The sequence below is a fragment of the Sciurus carolinensis genome, chromosome 5 (genome assembly GCF_902686445.1).
Source record: "Sciurus carolinensis chromosome 5, mSciCar1.2, whole genome shotgun sequence".
Classification (NCBI taxonomy): domain Eukaryota; kingdom Metazoa; phylum Chordata; class Mammalia; order Rodentia; family Sciuridae; genus Sciurus; species Sciurus carolinensis.
Window position 1 is genome coordinate 164,060,484 of NC_062217.1, and position 9,378 is coordinate 164,069,861.

Genomic DNA, 9,378 nt, shown 5'->3' on the forward strand with positions numbered 1-9,378 from the left:
AAATATCAAGTGTTTGAGTGTCTCTTGGGATATGACCAGTGCTAGGAACTAGCAATTTAAAATTTGTAGTGTGTTTCCATGTTGTACTATCAAGGCAAGGACAGAAGATTGGTGGGGAATAGAGAACATTTCTGAATTTTCTCCTGACTTTTCATTTCACAATTTTTTTAAATCTCTAAGGTAGTTTCAAACTGACAGTATTGATGCACCAGGAGAAATTAGCTTACAAAGATAACAGGGATATGTTAGAATTTAAAAGCCAAATTACAATTCTGGGAAATAGTAAGGAATGTTTCCATGTCTCCAAACAGCAAACCCTGTCTATGGTTAAGAGTTGGTGGTGTTCTAATTACCAGTTCAGTGGGAAACAAAAATGTAGTTAGTTGGAGAAGCATAACAACCAAGAGATGCTGCTGCTCTCTCACAGCAAGATGAAGAGAGAATGGGTTAGAGACTTGGAGCTCTAGGCCTCAGGTCTGCCATGGCCTGGGTGACCCTGGACAAGTCAAGGATGCAACGTCTGCATGGCTTCCTTTACTGTAACGAGAATTAAGGGAGACAGTGTGTGACTGTGGGCTACTGCCAAATTTGTGATGAGTCCCTAAACAGAACCAGTTGCTATGATTCTGAACTATTGTATGTAAATTAAATTGTGGAACATCAATTCACACTTGACATATGTCAGGGAGACTCCAAAGACTGATTATACATTTTTTTTGTAAAGTGAAGCTCCTTCTTAGCTTTCTGAGTTTGAATGTTGCCTGGAAGCTTTGTGATTTAAGTGAGGTAGGGCACACTTCCCCATGAGCTTCAAGGCAAGGGCAGCCTGAGAATGTTCGCTTGCTAGTCAGTCACCTAAGGATGGCTTTGGGAATGTCCGTTTGCTAGTCAGTCACCCTAAATGAGCTTGGAGACATGAGCCTCCGAGGGAGAGGGAGCCAGGCTGGTGAACGAGAACCAAGCCCAGCACCTGCTGCTCCTTGGAGGACCTGTCTGTGAATCTGCTCAAGTTCAAGGTGGTGGTTGATGTCTCCAACTCCCTCCACCCCACCTTCCACTTGGCTCACTCTACCTTCTGTAGCACTAGACTCCGCTCAGCTCTGTCTCCAAGCCAGATGGTCACCCACTTCCACCATTGTTGGGACTGGTATTCAGCCTGTCCTCTGTTTGAACCTGCCACTGCCCTCAGGTAAAATGCCACCGCTGCTCAGGTTCCAAGCAGTGGACAAGACTGAGATGGACTCAGTCCAGGCATGGTCTTCCTTTGTGCTCAAGATGTGCTGGGGAGGCCACCGGAAACTTTCTCTAAATTACTGCCACTAGTTTCCCCCCACTGTGCAACTTCCTCTACCTACCAGAAGGTCTACATTTCCCAGCCTCCCTTGCAGCTAGGCATGACCACGGGCTTAAGTTCTGGTCCCTAAGTTGTAAAGGGTCTTCTGTGAAATATCCTCAGAAGGAGGTGCATGACCCCCACCTTCTGCTTTTTGCTGGCTAGAACAGAAGGCATGATGGCCAGAGCTGTGGCAGGCACCTGGAACAGTGTGACAGAAGGCAGTGCTGGGGACGACATGGCTCATGAAGCCTGAGGACTGGCAGCCTTGGTGTCACTCTACCAGTCCTTAGTGGAGGACCTCTGGACTCCATTTATGTGGAGGAGAGAAGTGTTCCCATTTCAATGATTGCTGTTTCCAGAACCTTCTTGTTAACAGTTGGACCTCATCCTAAATTGATATCTGCAGAAACTCCAGCATGCCAGAGTGATGCCAGAAGTCTGGGAAGCCTTGTACCCACCCTCCCTCCAGCTTTCTCCCTGAGGATCCAACACACACCTTGTCCTGATTTCCCATCTATAAATGGGGTGGAGAAATTGTTGATTTATTTTGAGTTACTGAACTCTTAAGAAAGTTGCTTAAAGCTGAGGATCATTCCCTCAAAAAATGCAAATATGTAAAGCTTTGCAGATGGTATCAGGAGATCCCTGGAGTCCTCTGAAGCTCCTCAGGGGTCAAAGCACCTGGAGATAAGAGCCTTACTAATACAAGGCCATCTTTAGCTTTAGCATTGCATTAGTACTCTCAGGTTTTAGATTTTAGGTTTTTTTTTTTTTAAATGCCTCTCAATTTCTTTCAATCGGGAACAAAATCAAAATACATCTGAAAAAAAGACTCAATCCCAAATCTGCCAACAGAGTATATTTTTAGAGACATAAAATGTATTTGTATGATATTTATCCACATATGAAAGCATACAATATATAAATTTGTATGTGTGTGTTATGTATACACATAACTAAATGAGGAAGATCGTTTTGCTTATTTATATTCATAAGCATAACATGTTTCTGTACATAACATATATACAAACATAATATAAAAACTGTATATATGTAACTGCAGAGAGTTTTGGCTTCAAGGAATTTAGATTAGTGCATGATAAGCAGGAGACCTTCTGCTTCTGGGAGTCTGGATGATGGTCCCCATCACTCTGTTCGTCCCAGTCCCTAAATCTTTAGGTCAACTCCTAATTGGGCCCTTTCTGGAGAAACCAGGAGGCCACAGAGCAAATGGATTACACACGCCGTGTGACCCCTTGCATAAATCTCCCACGGTGGGTCTGGGTGTGGGGAGGAACCCGGGAAAGGCGTTCAGCCTGCCTGTATTTCTTCCTTAGATAAACAGAAGTAAATCTCCGTCATTGTCCCTGCAAGGTATTTCTACCAATGCTGTGGAGTTCAGTGCACTCTGAAGGTAAATAGAGAAAGAAGGAGAGAAGGTCAGGACTAGGTGACTTGGGTGACCTGATTGTGCCACTTACGAGTTGCTCAGATATTGCAAAACTCTATCTTCCTCGTTTAGTTAGCTCTTTCTACACTGGCACTGATGAGGTTTTTTTTTTTTTTTTTTTTTAAATAAAAGCTGAGTAAGAAGCTTGACTGTATTCTTAAACCCAAGTTTTCCACAGGTTAGTTTAGCTATAAATTAACCAGTCTGCAAAATATATAAACAACGTCTTGCTTTGTTCTCAGCTATCTCCACTAGGACTCTGCCTGCTTGTTATGAAGCTTGATGGCCGTCCCACTGCCCAGTGCTTTTATAAATACTAATCAGTGACATATTGAGAAAAATTGTACCTACAAAAGCGACGTCTTCTTCCATGCAAATCAGGCCCCAATTCCCCACAGATAAGGATCTTTTTGATGGAATACATGCAAAATCTCCAGCTCTTAATTCTTTCATTAGTATTCCAGGCAGATGGTTGCCAAATAACAGAGAAAACTGTCTGAATTGCTGTGTCTGAAACCTAATATTGATTTGTTTAATAGTGTCAGGAAGTCAAAATTCACAAATCTCCTGTCGATTGTTTATGAGGCAGTTAGTAGAGAATTGGTTGCCCCTGCTTAATTAATAACTCATTACTGAAATTTGATTATATGCTTGAATGCTTTAAATGGGTTCTAACACGGCGTCTGTAAAGTGGTGTTAGCGACAAGGTAAGGCAGCTCAGAGGCTTCCCTGTTCAGGCTCTGCCACGACAACATCCAGACAGACTGATGCACAGGCCTCTTTTGACTCCACCCCCCACGTCCCCAACCCAGGGTGAGCCATATAAAAGGTACTAGGGACACAGGGACTGAATCCAGGGTGGGTCTAAAATTCGAGGTGGAGACATTTCTAGAAAAAGCACTAGATGTGAACACAATTGGTGGGTCGCTTGACCCGAGGAGATGCATCTGTCACGAGCCTGTGGATTCACAAGGTCTGGACATCGGAGCTCTGAGTAGAGTGGCAGCTGGTGAGGGGAGATGGAAAGCCCTGAGTAAGATTGTTTCAAAAACTAAGACTCCCCTGTGGCCAGTCACCCTGTGTGGACAGAGAGGCTGGATCAGAGCTAAGGAGGTTCTGGCATTACCTGCCCCTGGACTCTGAGCCTGGGACCTGGGGGGAGGTCTGGCCCATGTAGCCCAGTGCCAAGAACAGACGGGGAAAGATTAGGCCTAAGCTAAGGTAACATCAGAGGGTCGGGCATCTGCTTTATCTCCAAATTAACAGGGTGCCTCTGAGAGATAACATATCTCCACAGATTGGAGCCGTGGCCCTGTCCCTGGGGACCCACCTGGAGACTCCCCACACACTCCAGCCGCCCTGTCTACCTGACCAGGACTCTGACCAGGAGGATCCCCTTTGGCCAAGCCTGATGAACCCAAGCAACTCTGAGCCCCACCCCACCTTTTCCCATTCAAGGTACAACCAGGGGGAGGGTGCAGAAGGGGAGGGGACATCGGTGTCTCCCCTCTCTCTATGCTGCTGGCTGCTGTGCAGGGAAGGGCAGGAGACCAGTGACTTCCCACCCACTGAAGCCGTCCCTGTACTGCAGACATTCCATGGTGGATGGAGACTGTTCACTCGGTAGCCACACGGGGTACCTGTGGGCGTGGCAGGTCTCACTGGAGCACCCCCTCGAATTCTGCTGCAGTGGTGGTGGAGGCAGAACAGGATGTCCCGTGCTGGCTGTGACCTGGTCACCTCCAGAGCCTTATTGCATCATGGCAGAACATTGTTATTCTGAAAAAAGAAAAGAGTATGTATATTCTAAATGCCAAACAGCTGACTCACAAACTCACTTTCAGGAGCAGCCCTTTGTCAGGGAGGGTGGCCTAGTGGCGGCACTCAGAGGTATGTGAAGGCCACCTGGGTCAGTTTCACAGCAGGTCTGGGAGACTGCGCTATGGCCAGCCTCCTCAGGGAATCTGAGATCGATTGCTCCTAAGGGAAAAGAGGAACCGCAGGCGGCCTGGTGCCATGTGAGGGGACATACAATATGGCTGTAGGATTCCGGGGGAGGAGAGGTCACTGGCTGGAAGGGCCAGGAGGGCTTCTGGGAGGAGGAGGTGGGACCAGAATGGGGCCTTGAAGACCGGGTCACATTTCGTGGCTGGTGGTCATGATGGGGCATTCCAGGCAGGCCCGGGAGCGGGCCGGTCAAAGGTAGGTTTCAGGACGGTGACTGGGCAGGCCAGCTGGAAAAGAGGGTAATATGACCGGCCCGTCTCCTGCCTGTGTCTTAATTGAACCAGTCAAGCTTTCAAAATGAACAGTCGATCATTTGATTAAGAAGGGCCTTTGACTCTTTCAAGACCCACGGAGACTGATTTTTATCAAAGTGGATCAGAACGGTTTGCATGGAGGAATGTGGCCAGATTGGAGAGGGCGGTCCCTTGCTGCTCCCCGGGGCCAGGCCGAGCTGTGCCTTCTCAACAGAGGGCCCTCCACTGGCGTGGGCGTTCAGGGCCCAGGCTGCAAACTGTCGCCAGCTTCAGGTGGCTGTATCCCACGGCAACGCTCACTCCTGCCGGTGACAGGAGGGTTACCAAGTCCTGCTTCAAGGGTCCTTGGGCTTCTCTTACCGTCTCCAACCAGGGTGCTTCCTTGAGGCGTGGACCTGGCTTACCCAGCTCCCATGCAAGGGGCGCCTGCTGGTGTCCTCCACGAGGCCCATTTGACAAAGTGCTATTAAGGATTTTCAGTACACACACACACACAAAGAAAAAGAAAAAAAGAAAAAAAATAGAGTCAACTTTTTTTAAACTCTAATTTATTATGCTTGATTACGCGGCTGGAATGGGAAGGTAGCTGCTGTTTGTAGTTAAATAACTCCTCACAATTTCTTAAAGAAATGATCTTCAAAGCTTTAACGGGTCAGTGGCTCAAGTACAAAGGAAAGATTGATTTCCACCTCCCACCCTTTGTTCCCAGAGTTTAAAACAGACACGTTCGGGTAAATTAGTTTGTCTATGTTATTAATGGAAGAAGTTATTAAACTCCCATAAATATACGCTGGTATCTCGCTTAAAACACCAAATTTATTTTAAGGGGAAAAAGAAAGTCAAGATGAAAATATGGAAAAGCCCAGAAGGGTCTCTTGGCTTTTATTATTGCATTTCCGGATGTGACTGTGGGTTAGTGAGCTGGTCTGGCTCTAAGTATCTCCCACGTGCTGGGTAAATGCCATGGATGGGCACATTTGTGGACTGGAAGACGTTCAGAGGAGGGATTGAAGGAGGTGGGGTGTGTGAGGGTGGCAAGGAGCAGGGAGGACATTCTTTCCAGGGCAAGTGAAACCATGTGGGGCGAGTGGGCTTTTAACCCTGACGGGCTGGAGAGCACTGGTGACTGAGGCCACAATGTCTTCCCTGCCTTTGAGAGAGGGGTCAGAAGGGCTCACCGCGGTGATGAAGGCAGCCTCTACACCACATTCTGGGCCAGAGTATGAGGTGGGCACAGCTTCAGGACTCACCATGGGGATGATGCCCAAGGAATTGAGGGTTCAAGGCTCTGGTGCACTTATATGCTCGATTCTCCAACTGTGCACAGTACTTTACAAGTCTGATTCAGAATTGCCTTTGACCCTCACAGTGACCTTGAGAGCTTTGCTGAGCAAGCTGGTGGTCTTGATTTTGCAGATGGCAACCACCTGAGGGGTTTTGTTGTTGGTTTGATTGATTTGGCCCCCAAGTAGAAATGTTAAATATAGAAAAAGCACTTGGAAAATAAAGAAAAGCTGAAAGAAGAAAACTCAAACTATTACCAGATGACAGTCAACCTTTTGGGCTTTTACTGTGGACTCCTCTCATGTGCACACACACATACAAACACACACATACACTCAATGCTTAGTGTGTCAAGGACTTTTGCAAATGCTCTAAATCACTTACATACTAAGTCATTTACTTCTCAAAACAACTGTATTGGGCAGAAGCTATTATTACGTACATTTTACAGCAAAATGTAAGAGGCCCAGAGAGTTTGACTTGCCCCATGTCACACGGGTAGTGAGATCTGAGTCCAGAGAGACCAACTGGCATTGTGTTCCTAACCGCTCTGCCTCAGGTCCTTTATGCCTCTGGGGACCCATCTGAGGGGGAGAGTGCATCTCTGCAGGGTTGCATCTTGCCTTTTCTCTGCTCAGTTTCACTTCCTGGGTGTTTCCAATGCCATTGCCACTCCTCTAAAGTGATTTTCAGTGGCTGCACTACCAGATGGAGAAGTTTTGGCTATAGTTAACTGCTTTATAAGAGTCCCAGAACCCAAGACTGGAAGTGGGGCACTCTGGCTCAGGGTTCTGTATTCTTCCCACTGAGCATCCCTTTGAGATAGTCACAAAAAGAAACAGAAAGGGTGAATCAAAAAGTAGCAAAAATATATGGATTCAGAACTGGCCTTGGGATCTGGGTGGACTGCTGAGGTGGGGTGTATAGTTCTGGGGTAAAATTATTTTTCTTTTCATCCCAATTATCCTCATTTTAAACTCTGTTCAAGAAATTAATTTTCCAACTCAAGATCAACTCTGTCTCCTGAGAAGCTGATATGTTTTTCCTTTCCTCCTTCATAGCTGTTTTTCCCTTTTTACTTTTGCTACCAGGAAGCTTGGTGTTAAATCTGAAGCCAAGTTAAAGTAATTATGTCCCTTATGACTTGCACATTTCTGATTTGCTCTCCTTAGTCTTATAGGTCTACTTACATTTGAATTTCTTCAAGCTCTGTTTCATATTTTCATGTCACATGATACGCATTAGCAGGTCTTCTTGGAGGGTGACTTCCATTGTATAGCAATCCCTACCTGTTCAGGGTTGGCAGTTTCGCACTGTAGAGAACTGAGAACAATAACTAGAACATTCAGTTTTGTGTCCTATGTCATTGATTTTAAAGCTCATGAATAGCCATTATCCCGGTTAGTCATCCTCGCAAGCATCCTGAGAGGAAAGAGTGATCATACTCAGTTCCATTTTAGAACTAAAGAAACTGAGGCTTGGACTAGAAGCAGCCTAACCAGGTCATGCCCAGCTGCTGTCTGCTTCCTGGGATTCCTCTGAAGTGTATCCTGAAGGCTCAGTGTAGAAATGAAGATTCCTTTCCTTTCTTCTCTCCTCTTGTTCTTCATTTTATGTGTTTGAGTTTTCCATAAAGCACTAGTGCCCACATTGGTTGGAATTACTATACTGAACCATCTTTTTATATTTTAAAAGTTAAGCATTAGTTTTAATAAATTATTATGAGTGAAATGTGTGGTGGCACACACCTGTAATCCCAGCAACGCAGAAGGCTGAGACAGGAGGATTGCAAGTTCAAGGCAGGATGGCAAGTTCAAGGGCAGCTCAGTGAGACCCCATCTCAAAATAAAACATATGAAGTTCTGGGGATATAGCTCAGTGATAGAGGGTTCCTGGGTTCAAACCCTGATACACAAAACAAAACAGAAAATGTAATGGGATGTGCTCTTTTTAAATGACTGAATCAAAGTTATCTTTTTAAAATAGCAAATCAATTTAAAGTAAAAAAAAAAATGAGTAGATAATAGGATCTACAGGAAGTAATGCAGAAATAGCCACACAGGTGAGACCTTGCTTCCTGCTCCAGCCGTCCTTCCCATAGGTCCTCAGCCTGGTCCTCCGCTCCCTGCCAGCTTAGGGATGCATTTGCTGACATGGTGCTGTCCTCACAGAGGACTCTGCAAGACCACATGCTCTCAAGAGCCAAAGGACTGACTCCCTAGCAAAACAATTCCAGGTCAGCAGTGCAGGCGACTCCCCAAGTCTGAAAGGCTCCCAGTGGAACATCCAAGGATCTGCTGTGTCAAGGATCGCAAGGTAGGTCCCCTTCAGCCAGCATGGCAAGCCAGTGCATCTCTCTGCTCCCTTTTTTGTTGGCCTGCAGGATGGGTGATAAAGCCCGGGTGGATGGTTAGGGTCAGCGTGGCCTCTCCCAGGAGCCTCCAGTGACTCAGTGCTCCTCTCTTCCCTCTTCTCCTGGTGGGCCCTTGCACCCAAGTTAAGTCACCCCTAGGGGGCCTGTTGGTGCAGAGAACCAAGAATAATGGGCTGTGCTGGGCCCTGAGCCTCTGCCTGATTGGGAGTTATGTCCTGGGCTTCAGTCTGCTCATCTCTGAGACAGAGCGGGATGGACTCCTGTCAGATCTGGCAAAGGGGTCATGACTTCATGGACTGCTGTGTGAGGAATTCTGAGGACACAGCCAGGCTCCAGGGTAGGGAGGGCACCAGGGAGATGTTGGCAGGACTGGTGACATAGAAATGACCCCAACAGCCAGGGCCCTCTGGGTCATGGAATTCTTGTGTTCATGATCTCCATTTCTAGCTGTTTCTAGTTGCCTGAAAGGCAGCTCCTAGGGAAAGCCGGACTACCTGTCTTTATTTCTTCCCCTTTCCTGGCCCTGTCTCCATGGTGATAATATGATTTCCCCGTCTCTCAGGAGGGCCGCTAGTCTCGGGGGAGCCATTCGTAGGGGCTGCGTAATTTATCATCCATTCTGAAGCACTTTTGAGAACGAAAGAGAGGGCTTTCAGTAATTCTCCTGGGACCG

The 9,378-nt window shown here is 46.8% G+C and overlaps 1 long non-coding RNA gene across 1 annotated transcript; it reads right to left on the reverse strand.

Annotated features, from left to right (window-relative positions):
- Positions 1 to 2,963: 2,963 nt before the first annotated feature.
- Positions 2,964 to 5,498, reverse strand: LOC124985487 (uncharacterized). Its single transcript, XR_007108868.1, has 3 exons — positions 5,408 to 5,498; positions 4,427 to 4,565; positions 2,964 to 3,792 (listed from the first exon to the last, which is right to left on the reverse strand). It is a non-coding gene; the product is annotated as an uncharacterized LOC124985487 (long non-coding RNA).
- Between the last annotated feature and the right edge of the window lie 3,880 nt (positions 5,499 to 9,378).